At 39.6% G+C, this 26,598-nt stretch overlaps 2 protein-coding genes across 5 annotated transcripts in view; one reads left to right on the top strand and one right to left on the bottom strand.

Annotated features, from left to right (window-relative positions):
* Positions 1–26,598, top strand: part of LOC146400960 (uncharacterized) — a 285,838-nt gene that overhangs the window by 11,701 nt on the left and 247,539 nt on the right. Inside the window, exons 2-3 of one of the 4 annotated variants that reach the window (XR_014813053.1) lie at positions 6,924–7,097; positions 18,000–18,097. The exons of 1 other annotated variant lie outside the window; for it this stretch is intronic. The gene's annotated coding sequence lies outside the window, so the exon portion shown is untranslated. Of the gene's footprint in view, positions 1–145; positions 238–6,923; positions 7,098–17,999; positions 18,098–26,598 lie in introns of all 4 variants that reach the window. 2 more of the 4 variants (XR_014813052.1, XR_014813051.1) reach the window with 2 other exon arrangements.
* Positions 1–26,598, bottom strand: part of MFSD8 (major facilitator superfamily domain containing 8) — a 449,919-nt gene that overhangs the window by 374,436 nt on the left and 48,885 nt on the right. The window lies entirely within an intron of this gene.

Here is a 26,598-nt window from a genome sequence, read left to right as displayed (position 1 = left end):
CACACCTCTCTGGACCTCTTTCCCACTACTCATTCTCTGATTCTGTATCATAAAAGATTTATGAACTAGGCTACAAAGACAGTCCTTCTACTTGCAGGTGGGTTGGAGAATTCTCCCATGTTAATAAATCTTCTTTGTCATCTAGGAAATAAAGGTAGATTAATGTGCAGTAGAAAAGGAGAGAACTTTGGAATGTGGCTCTACCTCAGGAATACACACGGGCATGCTGCAGCAAAGGTCAGAGCTTATTTCTTCTGGTCTCGCCTTTACTGAAACTTCCCTTGCCTCACAATAAGGAACTTTATGCCATCTGTAACTTGGGAGTAGAGTGGTGATGCCCTTATATTAGATGGAGCTGCAGGTATTGATGCAGAGTTGGGAGATAATGGTCCCTCCTGCTCCCGGTTTCCTGTGTTCTGCTTGGGAGTGGCCACCTAGGCTTGCCTCCCTATCAGTGGAGTAAGCAGAAAAGACACAGTTTTAGATTAATTATACTCAATTTGCTCATGGAAAATGAGGCACCCTTGTACTAATTAGTTATTTTCTTGCTCTGAGAAATTGGTAAATAGTATGTCAATTTATTGTAAACATATATGCTTCTGTATCTGTTACATCAGCTTCAGAATATCTAATCCAAAACAGTCTCAGTGTAAGGAGCACGGTGGAAGAGAAACGGGGCAAGAGCCCAGCCAGGTCAGAAAATGGAGCCACAGAAATGTTGACCCAGTACCATGGGGTTATGATCATTTTGAATTGAACTCATGATTTTTTTGCCCGTAATTTTAGATCACATTCTTTTGTCCAGTGAATATCTATTGGGTGCCTACTTGCCATTTCTTCTAAGTGCTGAGAACATTAGGATGATACGGCACTGGCTCCTACTCTGGGAGCTGTAGTGTAGATAGTAAGGGAGACTGACCCAAGAAGGATCATTAGAACACAAGGTGTTCAGTGCCATAATTGAGGTATATCAGAATGTCATGGGAACCCAGAAGAGGGAAAGACTGACTTGACCTGGGAGAGTCAGGGAGAAGGGAACACCTGAGTTGGGATTTAAGGGTAAGGAGGCGTTTGCTCTTTTGCTGGTATTATATTTACCAGATTTTAGTTTGATCACACTGCTTTATAAATATTAGAAAACATCATCTGGCCAAATATGGTCTTTAGCATTTGGTTTTTTGGTTCTGCAGTTAGTGCTAGACCAGAGTAGAATCCCTGGAATATTCTTCCGAGCTCAAGAATTTAAAAGATGTCATACATAGAGACACAGCACATCCTTGGAGCTTAGCAGATAAATGCTCTGGAATTTTGTTAATGAGGATTATGGGAAACTTTCAGTTGGGACACGCAGTATTTACTTCCTGTAGCAATAACACCATGTAAAATACATCCTGAAGGGGAAAGATGGCCATTCTGAAGCATTTGGTTCAGGTCTGGGCCAAATGGACTGAACTACTCTTGCTGAGATGTTGGGAATGACATGGGCTCAGCTTGGCAATTTCCTTCAAGCAGGAGTAAGGTTGTTATGTCCCAGCTTGAAGTTTGAGGTCTTGCGTGGTGCTTGTGTCATAATCACCACCAGGAAGGCCAGCACCATGGCACTATCTCTCTGTGGCCTTCCTTAGCAATTCAACACATTTCTTTCTATTCTTTAGAAGTAAATTCTGATTTAGAGCTTTGTGTTTCTTTAGTGTTTGTTATAAAAGTGACCATTAAATACAGAGTTTTAGTGATTGAAACAGTTGGAGACCACAGCCAGGATGACAGCTGTAGGAGAGAGTTTATTTTTATTTTTATTTTTCTCCAGCCTGGCTTCAGCTTTAAATTAGATTGTAATAATCATAACAAAACTCCTCCCTCTCTTAGTTGAAAGCACATTGCTGACCTGGACTTGTTCTGGGACTTTATTTATAACAGAATCCCATATCATTTTAGAGCTTTTATCTTCCATATTGTTTAGTATTTTATGGGTCACTGTTTTCTGTGGCATTTTAGAAACCATTTCAAAACAATATGAATTCTCTCGGGTGCTAGAAAGATCTTTAGGAAAAGCAGGTCCTCCTCGCATCCACAACTGTCTGCATTGGTATGGCTCTCACTGTGTTAATAATGGAATATACAGTAAAGTAGGTTAGTTAAGGTATTTGTTACAGAGCCCTATTATCTAGCTATGTTTTCCAGCCTTGCCATTTACTAGCTACATGACTTCAGACCCCTTACTAAACACTTCGGTGCTGCCATTTTCCCAGCTGTGAAAAGAGAATGGTGGTATCTCCAACCTCAGAGGAGGGTTGAGGGGATTCATTGAGTTAGAATACTTAAAGCACTGAGAACAGTTCTTTGCAGTAGCAAGTGCTTAACAAATGCTAGCTGTTGTTATTAGCTCAAAAGTTCATGAGTTACCTGTAATGAATGAAACTGAATGGTCTAGTAGTCGTCAAATAATTCCACTTTGGTTGGTCTGCATGTCCATGCTTGCTAATGGTATGGTTAGGAGATTTTAAACTCTAGACAACTATACTCAGTTGATGGCTACTTAGAGTTATAATTTCCTAGAGACAGTAGGAGGCAGAGTAGCTTAGAGCATTGGGTTTATTCAATTTGAGCTGTTAAGAGCATTGGGGTTAGAGTCAAACAGCTTAGTCAAATACCAGTTCTATTACCTATGTTGCCTGTTGGTGGTTTCGTTCCCTCATCTATACAATGGAGATAATTTCTCACAAGATCATTGTAAGGACAATGAATGTGAATGTGTGGAACATATACTAAATACAACTGTCGAGCGTGAGGAGAGGAGGGATTGATTGATTGTGGGTCAGACCTATATGTGATCAGTTTCCTAGCAACAAGTGATTGGAGAGGGGGATTTGCTCAGGGTGGCAGGCATCCAACAGCAAAGGGGAATCACTCAGTCCCTTTAAACTTAAAGAATGTTGAGAGAAATTACAAAACTCAGAAGGGCAATTTGTTGCTGTCAGTATTATAAGTGTGAGGGTGGACAGTTTAGTTCAGATGAATCATTATGAATTTGTTCCGTCTCATCCAGAAATTCTGCTTACATAAGATGGGGCAACATTAGCAGAGAAAAGAAGGCAAAGGACCCGGTCTTCTTACTTCTGGAAATAGTGAAGGTGGCTCTGCTATCCCAGGGTTTAGTCATTGTTACAAAATTCTCAAATGGTAGTGGTTATAAATCTCAAATGTGGATTTTGTTAAAAGTATATCTTCCAAAGTCTCATCTGCAGAAATTCAGTAGCTTGTCACTGTAGCTCTGGGAATCTGCTTTTTTTCAGATTTTCTAGATGCTTCTAATGCAGGTGGTTAGAATACACTCAGAAAGATGACTCTAGTGAGACTGGGCAGAGTAAATTCCCCTGCAGAAGGCAGCTGCCCCATTCACTGGCATTTTCCCCAGCATGATGGTCTGCTTCTGGAAAGGCAGAAACAAACAAACAAAAAATCCAGTTTTGCTTTATTTAGAGCCAAAGAACTATTTAATAACCTATGCTCTTTGTTAATTATTTCTCATAACACTGCACAGAAGACAATATTAATTCCATTTGACACAAGAGGAATCAGGGACATGAGAAAGATTTCTTAGGGGTGCAGTGTGGTTTGGTGCAAGCATGAATTATGGGCAAACATTACACAGGTCCTTCAATTTGTCCCTAGCCATCTGGGTATTGCTAAACACATCTGTTCCTTCTCCTGGAGATGATGCTCCAGTGCTGCCACATGATTTAAATTATGTCAAGAGAGGGAGTTCCGTTTGTCCACTTGTCTGGTGCATGGGGATGGCTCTGGGGAGACTTGGTTTGCTGTGTGATTGGCGTTCATTCAGCGTCTGGGTATTTAACTCTGAATTTTGATTTGGGCACTTGCCAGGTATGATATTCTGCCAAGGCCTTTCCAGTCTGTTCTCTGCTGTTTTGCTCCTGAAGATTTACAGCTAATGAAGGGATAAAGAAAGGTCACGGTGAGAGGCGGCAGCATGTGGTAGTGACTCATGGTCTGGCCTGGTGAGGAGCCAGTTTGGGTGGAACGTTCTACGAGCTGCTGCCCTTGTTTGCATGTGGCTCTCTGCCACAGGCCTGCAGGAAGCAGTTTCTCGCCTGTTGCTGGTCAGAGGGAGGGCCAGGTCATTCTCCCCATCCCTGTTGTTATGGACTCAGCTCAGGCCAACGAAGCCTGGTGGCCATTTGACAAAGAAGCCTACAGAGTAGGAGCTCAGGAGCCAGGGGGATGGGCCAGACCTGGGAGATCAGCCACAGACACCAGCTAGGGGCATATTGATAGCAGAGGCTGGGGAAAGTCAGGGGAATGCTGCTACTGGCAAGCAGGGTTTCTCAGCCTTGGCACTATTGTCATTTTGGACCAGATAAGTCTTTGCTGAGGGCAGGAGAACTGTGCTGTGCTTTGAAGGATGGTTAGCAGCACCCTGGCTTCTACCAATCAGATGTCAGTAGCACACCGCTATGCCTCTCCTTTGCCCTCAATTAATGCAATAAGTAAAGTCTCCAGACATTGCCAGATGTCCCCTGGAGGCAAAATAACCCCTGGCTGAGAACCATTATGGTATGGTTGAATCCCAGTCATGTGGCCAGTGTTAAGAAGATCCATCTTTCACCTTGTTTTCTTCATCATCCTTAAAATTTATTGAGCACTTACTATGTGACAGGTACTCTATTTTGCATTTGTTATTTCATTTAATCCACATAACATCCTTGGATGAAGAAAACTGAAGTTTATAAGAGTAACTTGCCCAAGGTCACACAGCTGGTTTTTGGGGCTCAAGCACAGGCATAGATGCCTCTTCCTCACCTTGTTGCCACATGTAATGGAACCATAACATGGGAGTCTTTGAGAAATGGTGGATGCAGGATATAAGCTGGGATGCAGGATATAAGGGGGTCTGAAGCAGGTCCTCTGCTTCAGGTCTGGCATTCAGAGTTATAGCTATAAACTCTGTGGAGATGATTAAGGGCTTAAATAAACTTGAATGCCAGGTAGGTGATTCAGATAGAGATCCAGCTACTGGAAATTAGATGCAGGTTGGGGCTTGACCACAAGTAAACTTCTGCCTGTGCCCAGTTGTTGTCACCTATCTGTTCAGGACACCTGATCCCCAAGATATGATAGCTGATGTGAGCCCAGATATACCTTTTTCATTTCAGATACTGTCCATTGGACTGTGGTCTCCTGCCCCAACCTCCGTGCCTTTCTTAGGGATCAACACTTTGCCAGAATCCCTGCTTCTGCTTACTTCCACCTCCTTGTGCTAGAGGCATGTCTGTTGAAATTACTGGCCAACACGAGGTTGCCTATCATCTATAGCCCACTAAAGATCCTGTGGCATGGCAACTAAAGCTGGTGGTATCTCTGTTTTATGTAAAATACTTATAGTTTGTGGAAACTGATGATTCTGAATCAAATGCCAATAGTCAGAGTCAAACGTGGGAAGGCTTATTGGGCAAAAACTTCATTTCTAAAAGAAAGGGCCATAGCTTCCTTTAAGGTGTTCTCGATTCCTCAGTATCAAAGGCACCAGGTGGGGATGAGGAAGATATTACTTGAAACCCAAATAAGCCTCCCCAGGGGGCCTTTTTTTCCCATTTTTAAAAAGTTTTATTGAAGTATAGTTAATTTACAATGTTAATTTCTGTTGTACCACAAAGTAATTCAGTTATACGTGCACACATATCCATCTTTTTCAGATTCTTTTCCCACATAGATCATCACAGAATTTAGGGTAGAGTTCCCTGTGCTATACAGCAGGTCCCTGTTGGCCAATCACTCCATGTATCACAGTGTGCATATGCCAATCCCAACCCCCCAATTCATCCTTCCCCCAATACCTGTCCACTTTGGTAACCATAAGTTGGTTTTCAATGTCTAAGTCTGTTTCTGTTCTGCAAATAAGTTCATTTGTATCCTTTTTTTAAAGATTCCACCTATAAGTGATATCATATGATGTTTGTCTTTCACTGACTAACTTCACTTAGTATGATAATCTCTAGGTCCATCCATGTTGCTGCAAGTTGCATTATTTCATTCCTTTTTTTTGTGTGTGTGCTTTTTTAGGGCTGCACCCACAGCACATGGAGATTCACAGGCTAAGGGTCCAATCAGAGCTATAGCTGCTGGCTACAGCCACAGCCACAGCAATGCAGGATCTGAGCTGTGTCTGCGACACACACCACAGCTCATAGCAATACCACATCCTTAACCCACTGAGTGTGGCCAGGGATCGAACCCACAACCTCATGGTTCCTAGTTGGATTCACTTCCATTGCGCCACAACAGGATCTCCATTATTTCATTATTTTTTTATGTCCAAGTAATATTCCACAGTATATATTTACCACATCTTCTTTATCCATTCCTCTGTCAATAGATGTTTGGATTGCTTCCATGTCTTGGCTATTGTACAGTGAACATTGGGGTGCATGTGTCTTTTAGAATTGTGTTTTTTTTCTGGATAGATGCCCAGGAGTGGGATTGCTAGATCATATGGTAGTTCTGTTTTTAGATTTTTTTAGGAAACTATATTGTTTTCCATAATGGTTGCCCCAATTTACATTCCCACCAACAGTGTAAGAGGAATTTCTTTCCTCTACATCCTCTCCAGCATTTATTATTTGTATACATTTTGATGATGGCCATTTTGGCTTGTGTAGGTAGTACCTCATAGTAGTTTTGATTTGCATTTTTCTAATAATTAGCAATGTTGGGCATTTCAGAGGTTTTTTTTTTTTTTTTTTTTTTTTTTGCTATCTGTCTCTCTTCTTTGGAGAAATGTCTTCTCCAAAGAAGATATTCTGTAAATATAGAGCTACCATATAACCCAGCAATCTCACTCCTAGGCATATATATAGACAAAGCATTCATTGAAAAAGATACATTCACCCGTATGTTCATTGCAGCCCTTTTCACAATAGCCAAGACATGGAAACAACCTAAATGTCCATTGACAGATGAATGGATTAAGAAGATGTGGTACATATACGCAATGGAATACTACTCAGCCATAAAAAAGAAAAAAAATAATGCCATTTACAGCAACATGGATGGAACTAGAGACTCTCATACTAAGTGAAGTAAGTGACAAAGAGAAAGACAAATACCATATGACATCGCTTATATCTGGAATCTAATGTATGGCACATATGAACCTATTAACAGAAAATAAACAAACTCATAGATGTGGAGAATAGACTTGTGGTTGCCAAGAGGGAGGAGGAGGGAGTGGGAGGGACTGGGACTTTGGGGTTAGTAGGTGCAAACTTTTGCATTTGGACAAGCAATGAGATTCTATTGTATAGCCCAAGAAACTATATCCGGTCACTTGTGATGGAACATGATGGAGGATAATGTGAAAAAAAGAATGTATGTATATGTATAACTGGGTTACTTTGCTGTACAGCAGAAATTGACAGAACATTGTAAATTAAATGTAGTAAAAAATTTTAAAAAAGAAGATATTCTGCCCATTTTTTGATTGGGTTATTTGGTGTTTTTTATAGTAAGTTGTGTAAGTTGTTTGTACATTTTGGAGATTAAGCACTTGTCAGTCATTTCATTTGCAAGTATTTCCTCCAGTTCTGTGAGCTGTCTTTTTGTTTATGGTTTCCTTTGCTGGTCAAAAGCTGTTAAGTTTAATTGGGTCCCATTTGTTTATTGTTGCTTTTATTTTTATTATTCCAGGAGGTAGATCCAAAAAGATATCACTGCAATTTATGTCAGAGGGTGTTCTGCCTATGTTTTCCTCTAAGAGTTTTATAGTATCTGGTCTTATATTTAGGTATTTAGTCCATTTTGAGTTTATTTTTGTGTATGATGATAGGGAGTGTTTTTTGTTTGTTTGTTTGTTTGTTTATTGCTTTTTGGGGCCACACCTGTGGCATATGGAAGTTTCCAGGCTAAGGGTCAAATTGGAGCTGCAGCTGCCAGCCTATGCCACAGCCACAGCAATGTGGGATCTGAGTTTGTCTGTGACCTACATCATAGCTCAGAACAACACTGGATCCCCAACTCACTGGGTAAGGCCAGGGATCAAACCTGCATCCTCATGGATACTAGTCAGATTTGTCTCCACTGAACCACAGTGGGAACTCCTAAAGAGTGTTCTAATTTCATTCTTTTGCATGTACCTGTCTAGTTTGCCCAGCACTACTTATTGAAGAGACTTTTTCTCCATTGTATATTCTTGCCTCCTTTGTCATAGATTAGTTGACAGTAGCTGCATGGGTTTAATTCTGGGCTTTCTATCTTGTTCTATTGACCTATATTTCTATTTTTTGTGCCAGTATCATACTGTTTGACTGTAGCTTTGTAACATAGTCTGAAGTCAGGGAGCCTGAATCATCCCAGCTCCATTTTTCTTTCTCAGGATTACTTTGGTTGTTTGGGATCTCTTATGTTTCCATATAGATTTTAAAACTTTGTGTTTCAGTTCTGTGAAAAATGCCATTAATAATCGATATGGAGTGCATTGAATCTGTAGATTACCTTGGTTAGTATAGTCATTTTGACAATATTGATTCTCCCAATTCAAGAGCACAGTATATCTTTCCATCTGGTTGTGTCATCTTTGATTTTTTTCACCAGCATCTTTTAGTTTTCAGAGTTCAGATTATTGTCTCTTTACATAGGTTTATTCCTAGGTATTCTATTCTTTTTTATGTGATGATAAATTGGATTATTTCCCTAATTTCTCTTTCATGTTAGTATATAGAAATGCAATAGATTTCTGTGTGTTGATTTTATATCCTTCAATTTTATCAAATTCATTGATGAGCTCTAACAGTTTTCTGATAGTGTCTTTAGGATTTTTTTAGGTATAGTGTGATTGTCATCTGATACAATGATAGTTTTACTTCTTCCCAATTTGGATTCCTTTTATTTCTTTTTCTTCTCTGATGACCATGGCTAGGATTTCCAGAACTATGTGGAATAAAAGTGGTGAAAGTGGACATCCTTGTCTTTTTCCTAATCTTAGCAGCAATTCTTTCAGCTTTACACTGTTGAGAATGTTAACTGTGGGTTTGTTATATATGGCCTTTATTATATTTGGGTATGTTCCTTCTATGCCCACTTTTTGGAGGGTTTTTACCAAAGAATGGGTGTTGGATTTTGTCAAGAGCTTTTTCTGCATCTATTGAGAAGATCATATGGATTTTATTCTTCAGATTGTTAATGTGGTGTACTACACTGATTGACTTGCGGATATTGAAAAATCCTTGCATCCATGGAATAAATACTACTTGATCGTGGTGTATCATCCTTTTAATGTTTTGTTGGATTTGGTTTGCTAGTATTTTGTTGAGGATTTTGCATGTATGTTCATCATTGATATTGGCCTGTAATTTTCTTTTTCTGTGTGTGGTGTCTTTGTCTGGTTTTGGTATCAGGGTGATGCCTCATAGAATGAGTGTGGGAGTGTCCCTTCCTCTGCAGTTTTTAAGAAAAGTTTCAGAAGAATGGGTGTTAACTCTACTCTAAATTTTTGATAGAATTTGCCTGTGAAGCCATCTGGTCCTGGACTTTTGTTGGTTGGAAGTTTTTTGACCCCACTTTCAATATTAGTACTTGTGATTGGTCCATTCATCTTTTCTTTTTCTTCCTGGTTCAGTACTGGAAGATTGTACCCTTGTAAGAATTTTTCCATTTCTTTGAAGTTCCCCATTTTATTGGCATATAGTTGCTTGTTGTAGGCTCTTATGATCCTTTGTGTTTCTGTGATGTCTGCTGTAACTTCTTTTTCATTTCTAATTTTATTGATTTGAGCCCTCTTCCTTTTTTTTCTTGATGAGTCTGGCTAAAGGTTTATCAATTTTGTTAATCTTTTCAAAGAATCAGCTTTTTGTTTCATTGATCTTTTCTATTGTTTCCTTCATTTCTATTTCATTTATTTCTGTTTTGATCTTTATTATTTTTTTCCTTCTACTCACTTTGGTTTTGTTTGTTCTTCTTTCTCTAGTTGCTTTAGCTGTAAGGTTAGGTTGTTTATTTGAGATTTTGTTTCCTGAGGTAGGCTTACATTGCTATAAACTTCCTTCTTAGAATTGCTTTTGCTATGTCTTCATTGTCATTTTTCTCTAGGTATTTTTTTATCTCCTCTTTTATTTCTTCAGTGATGCATTTGTTATTTAGTAGCATATTGTTTAGTGTCCATGTGTAGTGTTTTTTGCAGTTTTTTTTTCTTGATGTTGATTTCTAGTCTTATAGCATTGTGGTCATAAAAGATGCTTGATGTGATTTCACTTTCCTTAAGTTTACCAAGGATTGATTTGTGACCTAGAATGTGATCTATTCTAGGTCGCAAATTCTCTAGAATGTTCTGCATGTGATTGAGAAGAATATGTATTCCGCTGCTTTAGGATGGAATGTTCTATAAGTATCTATTAAGTCCATCTGGTTTAATGCATCATCTAAGGCCTGTGATTCCTTGATGATTTTCTGTCTGGATGACCTGTCCATTTCTGTAAGTGAGGGGTTAAAGTCTCCTACTATTATTGTGTTATTGTTGATTTCTCCTTTTATGGCTGTTAGCAGTTGCCTTATATATTGAGGTGCTCCTATATTGGGTGCATGTGTATTTACAAGAGTTATATCTTCTTCTTGGATGGATCCTTTGATCATTATATAATGTCCTTCTTTGTCTCTTATAATCATTTTATTTTAAAGTCATTTATTTATTTTAAAGTGCATTTTGTTTGCCATGGATATTGCCATTCCAGCTTTCTTTTGATTTCCATTTGCATGGAATATCTTCTTCCATTTTCTCAATTTCAGTTTGAATGTGTCCCTAGAACTGAAGTGGGTCTCTTGTAGACATCGTATGGATCTTGTAGACATCATATGGGTCTTGTTTTCATATCCATTCAGCCATTCTATGTTTTTTTGGTTGGAACATTTAGTCTATTTACATTTAAGATAGTTATTGGTATGTATCTTCTTATTGCCATTGTGTTAATTGTTTTGGATTTGTTTTTGCTGGTCTTTTTTCTTCCCTTTTTCTTTTTTCTTTCTTTCCTTTTCTTGTTTTTTTCTTTTCTTTTTTTCTTTTTTCTTTTTTTATTTGGTTTTTTTGTCTTTTCCAGGGCCATTCCTGCAGCATATGGAGATTCCCAGGCTAGGGGTCTAATCGGAGCTGTTGCTGCCAGCCTACACCAGAGCCACAGCAACGCAGAATCCAAGCCGCATCTGCAACCCACACCACAGCTCACAGCAACGCTGGATCCCCAACCCATTGAGCAAGGCCAGGGATCAAAACCACAACCTCATGGTTCCTAGTCGGATTCGTTAACCACTGAGCCAAGACAGGAATTCCTCCTCCCTTTTTCTTTTGTTCTCTTCTCTTGTGGTTTGAAGACTATCTTTAGTGTTGTATTTGGACTGCTTTTTCTTATTTGTGTTTATCTATTGTGGATTTTTGGTTTACACTTACCATGAAGCTTTGATATAGGAGTCTATATATATACAAGATTGTTTTAAGTTGCTAGTCTATTAATTGCAAATGCATCTTCAGTATCTTGCATTTGTACCCTCTCTTTTCTCACAATTGCTGGTTTCAATATCATATTTGTGTGTGGATGTTTTCCTACCTTTACTATATGTTTGCCTTTACCAATGAGCCTTTTCATTTGTAGTTTTCTTGTTTCTAGTTGTGGCCTTTTCTTTACCTCATAGAGAAGTTCCTTTAGTATTTGTTGTAAAGCTTGTTTGATGATGCTAAATTCTCTTAGTTCTTGTTTGTAAAACTTTTGATTTCTCCTTCAAATCTGAATGAGAGCCTTGCTGGGTACAGTATTCTTGGTTATAGGTTTTTTCCTTTCATCACTTTAAGTATATTGTGCCACTCCTTTCTGGCCTTCGGAGTCTCTGCTGAAAAATCAGGTGATAACCTTATTAAAGTTCCCTTGTATGTTATTTATTGCTTTTCCCTAACTGGTTTCAATATTTTGTCCTTGTCTTTAATTTTGGTCAGTTTGATTAATATATGTTGTGGCATGTTCCTCCTTGGGTTTATTATATATGGTATTTGTTGTGCTTCCTGGATTTGACTGGGTGATTCCTTTCCCATGTTGGGAAGTTTTCAGCTATTATTTTTTCAAATATTTTCTCTAGCCCTTTCTCACTCTCTCTTTTCCTTCTGGCACCCCAATAATGCGAATGTTAGTATGTTTAAAGTTGTCCCAGAGCTCCCTTAGACTGTCCTCATTTCCTTTCATTCTTTTTTTCTTTGTTCTGTTTTATGTCAATGATTCCACCAGTCTTTCTTCCACCTTGCTTATTCATTCTTCTGCCTTCTATATTCTGCTATTGATTCCTTCTAGTGAATTTTTTAGTTTGGTTATTGTGTTTTTCATCTCTGCTTGTTTAATCTTTAAATATTTTATTTCTTTGTTAAATATTTCTTGTTAAATATTTATTTATTGATATTTGCCTCTAGTTTTTTTTTCCCTGAAGTCTTGGATCATTTTTACTGTCATCGGTCTAAAGTATTTTTCATGTAGGTTGCTTATCTCCACTTCACTTGGCTGTTTTTCTGGGATTTTGTCTTTTTCCTTCATCTGGGTCATATTTATCTGCCTTTTCATTTTGTATAGGTTTTTGTGTGGTCTCCTTTTCACAGGCTGCTGGGTTGTAACCTTTCTTGCTTCTGGTGTCTGCCCCCTTGTGGGTGAAGTTGATGCAGGAACCTGTGGCAGGCTTCCTGATGGGAGGAACTGGGGCCTACCCACTGGTAGGTAGAGCTGAGTCTTGTCCCTCTGGTTGGTGGGGCTTTGTCTACATGTGTTATTAGACGTGGTTGTGTGCCTGGGAGGACTTTAGGTAACCTGTTTGCTGATGGGTGGGGCTGTGTTCCCATCCTGTTTATTGTTTGGCCTGGGGCTCCTCAGCCCTGATGTGTAGGGCTAGATTTTTCCACAATAGCAGCCTCCAGTGGAACATACACCAATGATTATTCCCTGGGACTTCCACCTTCAATGTTCTGCCCCCACAGTGAGCCAGAGCCACCCCTTGCTTTCCCAGGAGACCCTCCAAGATCTATGGGTAGTTTGACCCAGACTCTTATGGAGTCTCTACTTTGCCCAGGTACTCAGTGCATATAAAACCCTGTGTGCACACTCCAAGAATAGAGTCTCTGTTTCCCCCTGCCCTGTAGAGCTGCTGCACTCAAGCCCCATTGGTCTTCAGTGCTGAATGTTCTAGGGGCTCCTCCTCCCAATGCTAGAACCCCAGGTTGGGGAAGCTGTCATGGGGTTCAGAACTTTCACTTCTGTGGAAGAGCCTCTGTGATATTGCTATTTTCCAGTCTGTGGATTGCCCATCCAATGGGTATGGGATTTTTGGGATTGCTTACATGGTGAAAGCACTCCTCCCACTTTTTTTTTTTTTCATCTTTTTGCCTTTTTAGGGCCATACCTATGGCCTATGGAGGTTCCCAGGCTAGGGGTCGAAGTGGAGCTGTAACCACCGGCCTACACCAAGCCACAGCAACACCAGATCCGAGCCATGTCTGCAACCTACACCACAGCTCACGGCAATGCTGGATCCTTAACCCACTGAGCAAGGCCAGGGATCAAACCTGCAACCTCATGGTTCCTAGTTGGATTTGTTTCCTCTGTGCCACGATGGGAATTCCCTCCTCCTACTATCTTGATGTGGCTTCTTTGTCTTTGGGTGTAGGATATCTTTTTTGATAGCCATCAGCCTATTTTGTTTATGGTTGTTCAGCAGTTAGTTGTAATATTGGTGTTTTCATGAGAGGAAGTGATCTTGAGTCCTTCTACTTTGCCATCTTATTTCTCCATCCAGTGGGCCTTTTAAAAATATTTTCTCCCTAATGGAGCAGAAGAGATTTTGAAGGGCATGGTCGTTGTACAGTCTGCTTGATACCTAGAACCAAAATGACCTTTGGTTTGAAAACATTATCAGACAGCACATGCTTAAATTACATGAATTTTCCTCTATCCACACCCAGTTAATTAGCATGTACACTCATTTGTCATGTGAAAACTGTGAGTACCTTTGCAGAGGCAAAATTCCAACTGAGTTGCTGTGGGCTTACTTGGTACCAGCAATAGTTTGAGAACTTTTGCTGCTCATGTGCCTGGTAGGCACTAATGTCCTACCGAGACTCTGTAGTGTGTTAACAGGCATCAGCATTCCTGTAAGATTCCCAAGTCATCTCTGCAATTTCCCTGTGTTCTGAATTCCCTTTGTCTTTCCCTGGTGGTCTTGCCCTTTCTAGAGTATACTGTAGTTGATTCTTGCTGGTTCAATGAGGTGTCATTTGGGGGATCATCATAAAACAGAGTGCTCACCTGAAGTTTTTGCTTTTGCTCACTTACCTTTAACATATCTTTTAGGATTTCCCACTGTGGCGCAGTGGCTAACGAATCCGACTAGGAACCATGAGGTTGCAGGTTCGATCCCTGGCCTTGCTCAGTGGGTTAAGGATCCGGCATTGCCGTGAGCTGTGGTGTAGGTCGCAGATGCGGCTCGGATCCTGCGTTGCTGTGGCTCTGGCGTAAGCCAGCGGCTACAGCTCCGATTCAACCCCTAGCGTGGGAACCTCCATATGCCATGGGAGCGGCCCAAGAAATGGCAAAAAGACAAAAACAAAACAAAACAAAAAAAAAACCCCATTTCTTTTAAATGTTAGAAAAACAATACATGTTTATTAAAGACAAATTAGAAAATACAAGTAAACAACAAAGAAAATGAAAATTACCTTATAATCTTACAACTCAGATATAGCCACTGTTAACATTTAGGTTGTATCCTCATGTTTTTGTTTTGCTTTTTACAAAGGGAGGGGATAGAAAAAATTGCCATAGGACATGTGGCAAATTCTTAGTAGAATATTCAAAATGATGCCTAAATAAATCTTTTGACTTCTTGCCAAATGGATCCTGATAATTTTTGACAATATGCATGGTTTTGGAAATCTAATAAAAAATTCCATACATTTTTCTCCTTGCTGATAAAGGGTATATCTATAAGAGACAGTTTGTGTGTGTGTGTGTGTAAATGGAATGTCTGTGGCTACTGAAAAAGAATTCTGTTGCTGGATTTGCTGACTCACTGCCAAGCCCTGCTACAGGCAGGGAACAGATTCTAAGTTATTCAAGCCAAACATTTGGCCCTCATGGTTTATTGGCCACTGTGACAGACTTCTCCTCACACCTCACCTCCTCACGTCTTCCTTGTTGGCATGTGGACATATCTGGCATTTTGTTCATTTTGCCTCCTCATCTCCTCCTATTTCTTTCAGTTACTCTTTAGCAATTCTCAAATTTATATCAGTACCACTTCATCTCCCTAATGTACAATGTTAGAAATACCCAGATGCGTCCTTCCTGAGGTCACTGCAGGAATTTGCCATCTTTTTCTAGGACTTTGTTTGTGTATGTTATGCCTTTGCAGGACTCCTAATGTCATGTGGGGAGGGAGACCTACCCTCATTTGTTTGCACTCACTCATGGAGTGGCTCTCTGATTCCTTCCCTCGCCAAAAGTAATATCAGGGCACTCAACTGAACTCAAATTTTCATCATACCCTGAGGTGGACAGACTTCATGAGATGTGGGAGAAGAACTGTACAACTTTGTTTGATAATTCCTTACCATACTAGGTAAAAGTTAATTTTGTGCAGACTGTCATGACCAGCAAGTGCTGTCACTGAAAGGATGCATCCTAGGATCATAATTTTAAAAAGTTAAAAAAAGAAGTGTTTAGCTCTAGTTGGCAAAGGAACTAGACACAGGGAAAGACACTGTAGTTTGCCTTAAAGAATCATGAGGTATGATGAAGGAGACTGGAATGGCAAGGGCTTTACTTGAAGAACTTGTTTTCTAGCTCCATGGTGTTTTCCCCCTCCCATAGTCTGTTTTTTTTTTTTTTTTTTTTTTTTGAGGGGGGGGGTTCTATTGGTAAATTTGGAAAGGATCTTAAGCTAAAATGAGGCTAACAGTAATTGCTAAGTTCCAATAATTGCCATTCTAAACACTGAGCATATAGTCACTCATTTAAAAAAACCCCATGGGAGGATCAATCACCCCTATTTTATAGACATGGCAAGAGTATAGACTTTAAGAAACCTACCCAAGGTCGCAGAAATCTACCACAGAATCAGCATTCAGACCAGGAGTCTGGCTTCAGAGACTATACTCTGCTCTGCCTCTTCTTGCAATAAATCAGGTGCTAGACTCTGAGCTCCAGTCAGAGCCTTGCTATGTTATCTCAGGCAAGTCAATCACTTCTCTGGACCTCAGTTTCTTCACTTGGCTAAAAATCCTGTGATCTTATAGATACACTTATGCCATGCTCCTCCCTACCCCTGCAGTTCTTGGTTGCAGCTGGGGAGAGAAATGCAGTTTGCCTCAGAAGAAATCCAGACTTGTTTTTGCATCTAGCTCTTCTTTTGGTCTTGATGCCACTTCCTCTTCAGGAGAGAATTGCTCTTCTACAGGAGGGTCTCTGTTAGAAACAGAGGCAATTCCCTTGGGGCAGCCAATCTCATTGGGCCAATCATAGTTATAAATAAGTGTTTGTTATAACTTTCACAAGAAAGATTTGAGAGAGGACAGTTCAGAGAAATGGAGACATTCATTAATTAGGATGTACACTATTCCATGTTTTCAAGAAAATTTTTTAATTCACAGACCTGGGACTTGTTTAAAAGGAGAGACAATAGGAGTTCCCATTGTGGGTCAGCAGAAAATAATCTGACTAGCATCCATGAGGATGCAAGCTCAATCCCTGGCCTTACTCAGTGGGTTAGGGATCCTGTGTTGCTGTGAGCTGTAGTGTAGGTTGTAGGCAAGGCTTGGATCTGGTGTTTACTGTGGCTGTGCTGTAGGCCCGCAGCTACAGCTCCGATTTGACCCCTAGCCTGGGAACCTCTATATGCCCTGGGCATGGCCCTAAAAAGACCAAAAAAAATTAAAAAATAAATATAAAAACATAAAAGGAGAGACAATATCATTTTAAGGATAAAACGCTAATTGGCTGAGGGAAATGCCTTTTTTCCTGCTTATTTAGCACCTGTTTCCCATAAGTCATTTGGCCACCTTAGTCTTCTGGTTTTGGTGAGGTTGCTGTGCTAAGGCCTGAAGAATCACTTGTAAAACTCTCTGCAAATATTGACTCCTCATGGTCTCATTCAACCTCAGGAAGTGAGAATTCTTAGCATCTCATCCGTCTGTAAGTCTGCCAGGGGTCCTGAAACCCTGGCCCCTCCTGGCTGAGCAGTGCCTTGTGACCCATGTGGTTGTCTTAGCCAGTCCCAGCAATGTGGGGATCTGGGTGTGTGGAAAGTCTGCTCCAGGCAGGACAGCTGCTGATGACTTGAGCAACATAGCTCTCCCATTGTTCTTGTCGTATCTAGTGATGGGCTCAACTAAGATTGAGTTCTTTGTGACGCTGGCAATAGCAAACATGGTGAATGAGAAAAAGGCGTTGATTTTGTGATGACTCATCATAACCAATTAAATAACTTACTATGTGAGGGACTATGCATATGTTTTTAAAACCAGTTCTGTTCCAGCTGCTACAATAAACTTGGTACTGACTTTCTAATTCTTTATCTCCCAGAACAAAATCCATCCCCATTCCCCCTTTCCCATGGATAGGTAGATATTACCTACAGTCATGGGTCTAGTATGTATGTATGTATGTATTTTTGCATTTTAGGGCCACACCTGAGGCAGATAGAAGTTCCCAGGCTAGGGATCCAATCAGTGCTGTAGCTGCCGACCTGCACCACAGCCATAGCAACACCACATCTGAGCCGCGTCTGAGACCTACACCACAGCCCATGGCAACACCAGATCCTTAACCCACTGAACAAGGCCAGGGATCGAACCTCTGTCCTCATGGATGCTAGTCAGATTTGTTTCCACTGAGCCATAATGGGAACTCCCCATGGGTCTAGTTTTTAGAAAAAAAAATATTCAAGCCTAAATTTCTTTTCTCATTCTTTTACAGTGTCTTTGTTTTCTGACTTCTGTTCCATGCATGCCATGACTACTCTTGTCTCTGCTTCTGACCTTTATGAGAATGTCTCAAGACTCAGCCTCCATTAGGTGAGATCATCATTCCATAAATGTCTAGGCAGTGTGCCTAGGAGGAGAGCACATCTTTGCCCTGACACCGGAGAAGCTGAGCACAGATAGTGTGCTGAAGTGGAGGGGCAGGGGATTTTGCCGGAAGAGAAGTTTGGAATCAGATTGAGATAAATCCCCTACGTCACAATGAGGAAGTTAGATTTTAAGCTGTAAATAGCAGGAATAGCACAGGCTTTAAACAAATCACACACACACACACACACACACACACACACACACATTCTCCACACAGATTCAAAACTTGTTTAATTAGGTTTAGTTTATAGTTCAGTGCAAACATTTGATAAGCACCAATTTTGTGTTAGGCTCTGCAATAGGTGCTTGGGGGTATAAAGATGGGTAAAACGTGGTTTTTGCTTTCAATGAGGAGCTAGAACTATATCATGACATGTAACCATGTAGGAGTTCACATTAAATGCTTAATATTCATGCTAAGAGAAATTTTTAGGCTAGAGAAGGACAATTTAAAAGATTTAAATAAAAGTAGCTCTAATATTGGTATGGAGAGAGTAGAAACCGACAAGTATTAACTGTAAATTTCTAGTCAGTGTTGGTTTTCTTCATTGTTATGAAGTCTCTCGCCAATTTTGGTCCTTTCGCCATGTGAAACCTGGTATTCCACAGTTTGGGAAATCCTACCCAATGGATTTATTTCTAGGACTTATGTGCTAATGTTTACTTGGACAGAAAAACAAAATGATGATACCAAGTGAAGAAGTCAATTGGTGCATGGCCAGATTTGCTTTATATACCAGGAGTTCTTGCCTGTTTCCAATATTCTGGGTAGATGTAGACTTGGAGATTGTCCAACTAAGACTTCTATGAGTAAAAAATGTGACAATAATTAAAATCTTTCAGGCCCAAGTTACCTTTTCCCAATAATTCACTTGTGATTTATGCTTGGAGACATATATAATATCAAATTATCTAAGTGGGGAGGAGGAGGGAGGGAAAGAAAACTAAGCTCTGTTGTAAGGATCAGTTGTCAGAATATTGCTGACTTCATAAACCACTTGGGCTTTTTTTTTCCAGGCAACACTTGATGTATTTATAGCCTTGTAATTTGGTTACCTATCACTTATATGTGAGTTACCCATGAAATATATGCACAGAGACCAGATGGACTAATTACAAAGGTAGAGCGCTGGTTGGGGGGCCCTTTTAAGACCCCTGTTTAACAACAGTGGCAAATTGTGGGGAAAGGATCATTTATCATTAAATGACATTAAGACCCAGTGGCAGAGTTTTTGAGTCTGGCTTTAGCGAGCTAGTTAGCTTTGCTCTTATTAAGCTGGACTCCCCATTTTGGAGTCACAGTTTGCTAGTTTGATGTGGTATGCTTGTTTCGTGGAGTAGGGGTAGGCAGCAGGGAAAGGATAGTCGGGGAAAGATGGTAAGGGAGGCTACAGGGGAAGGAATAAGTAGCTATTTCAGCACAGTCATTTGTGGTAACTTAATTTTGCTTCAGAAGTGACATTCTGATATAGTTGTCAGAAATTACTTTTTTTTTTTGGTCTCTTTACGGCTGCACCCATGGCATATGGAGGTTCCCAGGCTAGGGGTCAGTCAGAGCTGTACCTGCTGGCCTACGCCACAGCCACAGCAACACCACATCTGAGCTGCATCTGTGACTTACATCACAGCTCACAGCACTGCTGGATCCTCAACCCAATGAGCGAGGCCAGGGATCAAACCTGCATCCTCAGATTCGTTTCTGCTCTGAGCCACGATGGGAACTCCAGAAATGACTTTTTATTTATTTATTTTAAGCCTCCAGATTATTATTTTCCTGGGACAGTTTCCATTCCAGACTCTACCTGGTGAAATCTTATCCTTTCTCAAAATCCATTTCAGAAGTGACTTCCTTTATGGAAACGCAGGTCTTCCTTACATTTCCTTTCAAGCGTATACTAGCATATTAAACTCAAACTGAAGGTATTATATTTGGGAGTAAGAAAAACTTCAAGTTAAAAGTGAATGCTTTGTCTGGTCTTGAACAAAGGTATATTGAAGGCTATTTCATTGATTATTTCTAAAGCTTTCTTCTGTGACTTGTAAAATTGTGGTTCCCACCTAGCATTAAGAGGAATGAATTAGTTACATTCAGGACAGATGGCATACTTTCCTCTCCCTGTGCTTGTCCTTACACAGAAAAAAAAGAACCAGATGTTGGCGAATTTTCTTAAGCAAAGTTATGTATTCAATAGTCAGCTAGACCTGGAAAATTAATTCACTCTGCTCTGAATTTGGATGCAGTGTTTTATTTCTTGATTTAACTATCTGACGGGTCTATTTCAGCTATGGATACTTACCTTCAAAATGTTTGGACAGCAAAGGAACTCAAAGCCAGATTAATGATTAAATTAGAAACAGTGAGCCACAGTATTTAAAATCAAGTTCAACACAAAATTATGTTTTCATTTTGTTTAAAAGACTCAGTCCAAGCCTCCTTTTGAAGGTTGGGCGGTGGTAAATACACTAAGAGGTACAGAGGGAATTCCACCTTGGTGTTGAGATACTCTTTTGTGGAGCTAGAGTCAAATGTGGCACAGGTCCCTGCAGCCAGTGCTGAGCATTATTGCTGGCAGATTTTAGTGATTCAGTAGCTTCTGGTGATCACTGGGAGAGATCTGAAATTATGGCTAGTGCCCAGCATTAGGGCTTTTGGATTGGAAAGATTCAGCCACGTCCATTCAAACAAAGAATCCATTGTACTTTACTCCACCTGAATTCCTTCACTGTACACACAAAGACTTCTTTTGAAACTTAGTGGCTGAAACCTGAGATATCATTCATTTATTCAAGAGGTAGTTGTTGAATGCCTATTATATTCTAGGTACAGTGTGAAGTGGAAAGAAATAAATAGGATCTTTTCCCACCAACCTCCTATCCTATCTGGGCTAGTGTGTGATGAGTTGTTCTTGGTGAGCTAACAGGGAGTCTAGAGATTAGCAGCTTTTTCTAGATTGCTCATGTGTCATTTTAAAAACAATTTTTTTTTTGAGCTATTTTAGGGCCACACTCGTGGCATATGGAGGTTCCCAGGCTAGGGGTTGAATTGGAGCTGTAGCTGCGGGCCTACACCACAGCCACAGCCAACTCGGGATCCGAGCCACATTTGCCACCTACACCATAGCTCACCCCAATGCTGGATCCTTAACCCACTGAGCAAGGCCAGGGATTGAACCTTCGTCCTCATGGATCCTAGTTGGGTTCTTTAACTGCTGAGCCACTAAGGGAATTCCCAACAATTAAAAAAAAGAAAGTGTAAATAATCCATGAACATGATTTAAACTAAAAAACTTAAATAGTGCAGAAAAGTTAATATTGAGAAGTATCATTACTCCATCGCACTCCCCATTTCTCAGAAGTCCCCACCTTTAACTCTTTCTACTTTTAATTGTTTTGATGTTATCTCCATATCTCTAAAAACAATATGTATTTCTTGATTCATCTGTAGACATTTTATAATGATATCCTGCTATGATAGGTGAAAATTTAGTTCATTCATCATCCCTGTCTTTCTTCCTTTTTGTAATGTAATTATATCACTATTTTTAGTTCTTCTAAAGACTACTTTTGTAATTAAAAATAATGTACTTAAATCTTTTTCTTGGTCATTCAACTATTGACTTAATTTCTTGACCATTTACTTTCTAAAATGAGGATATTTATATCCATACCTTCCTGCCTTAATAAACCAAGAGCCTCCTTTACCCTCTGGCTCCTCTCAGCTATAATTTTGCTTTCACAATGTCAAGGTTCATAATATTTACACTCTGGGATTCCCCATTGTGGCACAGCAGAAGCAAATCTGACAAGTATCGTGACGATGCGAATTTGATCCCTGGCCTTGATCAGTGTGCTAAGGATCCAGTGGTGCCATGAGTTGTGGTGTAGGTTGCAGACAAGGCTCAGATCCCACATTGCTGTGGCTGTGACGTAGGCCAGCAACTGTAGCTCTGATTGGACCCCTGGGAACTTCATATGCCATGCATGTGTCCCTAAAAAGCAAAACAAACAGAAATTTACACTGTGTTATGTAGCATAATTATTCTCAAAAGTCATTTAAAATAAGCCATTAGGGTTTTCTGAGGATTTATGTAAAGCTCAGTTGATCAGCATTTCTGAAAAAGCCCCCTCTTTGAAAACTGGGGCAGTATTCTGGCCTTCTTGCTACAGACTATGGTTCCTTAAAGGTTCTGAGCTCAAAACCAGAAGTCCTTTTACTACCTTTTATTACAGTATGTCTAGCTTAGAGTTTTGAGTTAAGGTTAACTCTATGATGTTTCAATATCCCACTAATCTTCCTGTTTTCCTCCTGATGTTTTTATCTGGCCTTCCATACTCAAAGACATCTTTGATGTGGAGGAGACTACAGTCACCTTTTGTTACCATCTTCTACCATCTGTTGACACTATGGCACATTCCTGAGGCTTGGCCTTCCCTTCCTTATTCTTCTTGTCTAAATGAAACTATAGCTATCCCTCATCCCATGCTGCAGTTCTTTCTTGATGAAAGTGAAGGCTCGGGCCAATCGTTTGCTAAGGTTGAGAAATTTTTCTCACTGGATTCACACCATGATGATAGTAACACTATTAAAAAATAAATACTTGATATACAGAGTACTTTTCCTCTATTATCTCATTTAAATCTCATACCAACTTGAATTCAGAGAGGCCCAATAATTTAATTAAAGTCATAGCTAATATGTGATAAAGCCAGTCCAGCTCCTTAGATCCAGGACCGTCTTCCCTTCCACATGTACCATGGTGCTGGTGCAAGTTCTTACTGTTGGGAAATTTTTATAAGTAAACATAAATCCCTCTTGCTACAATATAAACTAATTTATTTCCTCATGTCTCAGATTTATTGAGATATAATTGACATAGAATATTAAGTTTAAAGTGTATAACATGTTAGTTTGATACACTTATATATTGTAAACTGATTACCACCATAGTGTTAGCTATTAGCTAATATCTCCATCCCATCACATAATTACTGTTTATTTTACATAGTAATCATATTTAAGATCTATTGTATTAGCAACTTTTGAATATATAATACAATATTATTAGTTATAATCACCATTCTGTACATTAGATCCCCAGATCTTGTCACTCTTATAACTGAAAGTTTGTAACTTTGTCCATTAGTTCCCCATTTCCCCCAAAATCCTGCTCCAGGTAATCACCTCTCTATTCTCTGTTTCTCTGATGAAATGATTTCTTTTTATTCTACCCTCAGTGAACTTATAAAAAGGGATCGTCAATCAGGCCTAAATTAAAAGATTTTCCATGATAGATGATTATTATATTGCATGGCAGTCTCATGTAGTATTAAAGTCACAGGGACTTGAGGAACACTGAAAGAGACTGACAGGTTTCAGATGAGGCTTAAATCATGTGATCATACGTTTCATTTTAAAGCAGTGAGAGTGAGTGTGTGTGTGTGTGTGTGTGTGTGTGTTTGGCTTACAGGATAGCCCCTTGATTGTTTCTTCTTTCATTTCTATTTAACATGCTGAAACATTTCAACCTAAAATATAAAACTATAGTGAAGGATGAAAAATTGCAAATCTACATGTCCACAGGTATCACAATCTCATGGAGAATGTATCAAAAGAATCTATTCTGTTCTGCTTATGTATGACTCACATGGCATTTTCTCTCAACCCTGTTTTCAGGAATGTGTCTTTCTTGGGCTGAGCAATGAGGACCAGGTATGTGGCTCTAAAGGGACTGGGACTCTGGTCTGACTTAGATGAAGGTACAGGAGTCAGTATTTGGAGTTGTGGTCAGGACTCCGGCTGAGTGCCTAGAGGGAAAAGACTGGTGGGTAGAAAGAGGCTAAGGCAAGTGCTAGAACTGGTAGGCTTAGGAATCAGGGAGGCCCTCAACCAGGAAGGTAGAAGAAAAGTCCTGATCTAATAGTTTCAAAAGCTGACTGGAATAAACCAGTCCCTTTTATCAGGAGTCAGCTTAAATTTATACCTCTAATATCACCCTTAAAGAAGGCCCTTTTTGCTCTCTCTCTCTCTTTTTTTTTTTTTTTTTTTTTTTTTTTTTTTTTTTTTTTTAATTTTTATGGTTACACTAATGGCATCTGGAAATTTCTGGGTCAGGGGAGCTGCAACTATGGCAACCCAGATCCTTTAACCTTCTGTGCCAAGTTGGGGATTGTGACTGGAGCTGCTACAGTGATATTCTTAACCCAATATGAGCCACAGTGGGAATGCCCCTTTTTTGTTCTTGAAAGGATGAGCTCTTTAATTGGTTTGTTTATGCAGTAAGAGAGAGGCTCTTTTATGCAGACTTCCTTGATGTCTCTTCTTTTGTACCTCCAAATGGGTTTGCAGGTTTTCATTTTACCATAATTTGGAGCAAGTAGATTGCCTAGTATCCTTGTGCTTCTATTCATTGTAGTTTTTCTCCTCAGGGATTTTGCATCCCTGGGCTGGAATGAGATTGGGCAGAGCCCTGGGGCTTGTTTTTCTCCAAGCTTGAATCTTCTCCATGGAGGAAAATAGGATCTACCTTAATGCTCATTTTGTGGGTGGGGGGCTGATATATATTTTAGGTCATAACTGGCTTTGTGGGTTGCAGAAAGACTTGATCTGTTTTATTCAAAATTAGAATGTTTTCCAGATAATATCTGATGAAAAAAACATTCAAAATATGCATACCCATGTAGAAATTACTTCAGAACAAGTGTTAATTGATGGATTCATTTATTGCACTCAACTGATATTTATTGAATGCCTAATACTAGCAACTGAGATAATAAGAAGGAATAAGGTATTGTCTTTCTCCAAGAGGAGGCCCATAGCAGCTGTAGAGGCAGTGAATTACCTGTAGAAAATATGATTAGTACTATAGCCATTTTGCTTTGCATTAGAGACTTTCAACATAGCTCTGCAGCCAAAGGTCTTTATATCCAGTATTGTCCTCTGAATAGGTGTTTTTAAAAAATGACCAATTGGATATGTTTCCTAAGAGTAGGTTTGTTCATTTAGGTGGACCATTTCACAGCATGTGATTATTTTCATCTGTCATTATGTGTCCTACATTCCAAAAGAGACCAAAATGGATTGGCCTGTGTTTCCACACTGGTAGCTTAGCAGTACTACAAATACTGTACATTTTTAAGTTTGAAATGTCAAGGAGAAATTTTTCAGTTTAGAATTCAATCGACCAATCTTTATTTCTTCTGGAAGACCTAAATATATCTTATATTCCCCACTTCCTGAAAACAAAACAAAACCAAGCCCTGCCCTTTGTTAATTAGTGTGATGATCTTCCCAAAGGTGGCCAGGAAATTGTTTTAGCTTAATTCCTATTTAATGTAGTTTCCTGAATGAATATTTATTTTGTGATATGAGATCTGCCTGTTTCTTTTCTTTTCTTTTTTAAGGGCTGTACCCATGGCATATGGACGTTAGCAGGCTAGAGGTCAAATCAAAGCTGCTGCTGCTGCCTACCCCACAGCCACAACAATGTGGGATCCATGTTGGGTCTCCGACCTACACCACAGCTTGTGGCAACAATCTATCCTTAACCTATTGAACGGGGCCAGGATTGAACCCACCTCCTCATGGATACTAGGTGGGTTCATTACCACTGAGCCACAAAGGGAACTCCTACCTATTTTGTATTAGAAGCCCAAAGAGAATTAATTCAAAGTATATGTGTGTTGGTGGGGGTGGTGGTGGAGGCACCTATTATTTTGCAATGTATCAGTGTAACTCCTTATTCTTATTCATTATTATTCACATGGTTCCTCTTACAATATGAATAGAAGGAGAAAAACATTTATAGATCACTTAAAACATTTTACTAGAAGAAAGGGAACTAATTAGCCTACTTGAATTAGCTTTGCAGAGGAGAATGAGCAGAAGATATATTTAATCTTTCATCAAAGACTTTATTTGAAATTACTAATATACAGTTCCACTCAGAACAGTACTAAATGAGTTATTAGAACATTTAAACAAGATCATCATTGTTTTTATTAGCAGCATTGTTCCTTACTCCTTTTGTGAGAAAAACACCCTGCAGTGTGTGCAGATCTGTTTAATTGCAATGCTTTTACATTTCCCTCAAATGTATTTGACTTATTTTATAAATATTTCAAGTACGTAATTGCTATTTTGCTTTAACAAAAATCACAAGTGTACTTAGGTAATCCAAGGGGTTAGAATCCATTTGCTCCTGTGCCAGGTTTATAGGAGAGGTAAGTATGATTTGTTGACTTTATGAACTATGATCCTGAAGGAAGGTCTCCCATTCCCATGACCCCCTGTTGTACATTTTCAGAATGAACACCTAAGGAATGTAGCAAAAGCTGTAGCATCAGGCAGACTTGGGCTCCAAGATGAGTTCTTTTACTTTATATTTGGGTGAACTTGGGCAAGTTCTTTATCTTCTTGCAGTCTCTGGAATGTTTTGTAATAATTA

Source organism: Sus scrofa, chromosome 8 (assembly GCF_054392235.1).
Source record: "Sus scrofa isolate SSC_HxYL_T2T_F1_AM1 chromosome 8, Sscrofa_HxYL_maternal_Yorkshire_Landrace_v2.0, whole genome shotgun sequence".
NCBI classification, from domain to species: Eukaryota; Metazoa; Chordata; class Mammalia; order Artiodactyla; family Suidae; genus Sus; species Sus scrofa.
This window is presented reverse-complemented; position numbering and strand designations above follow the sequence as displayed.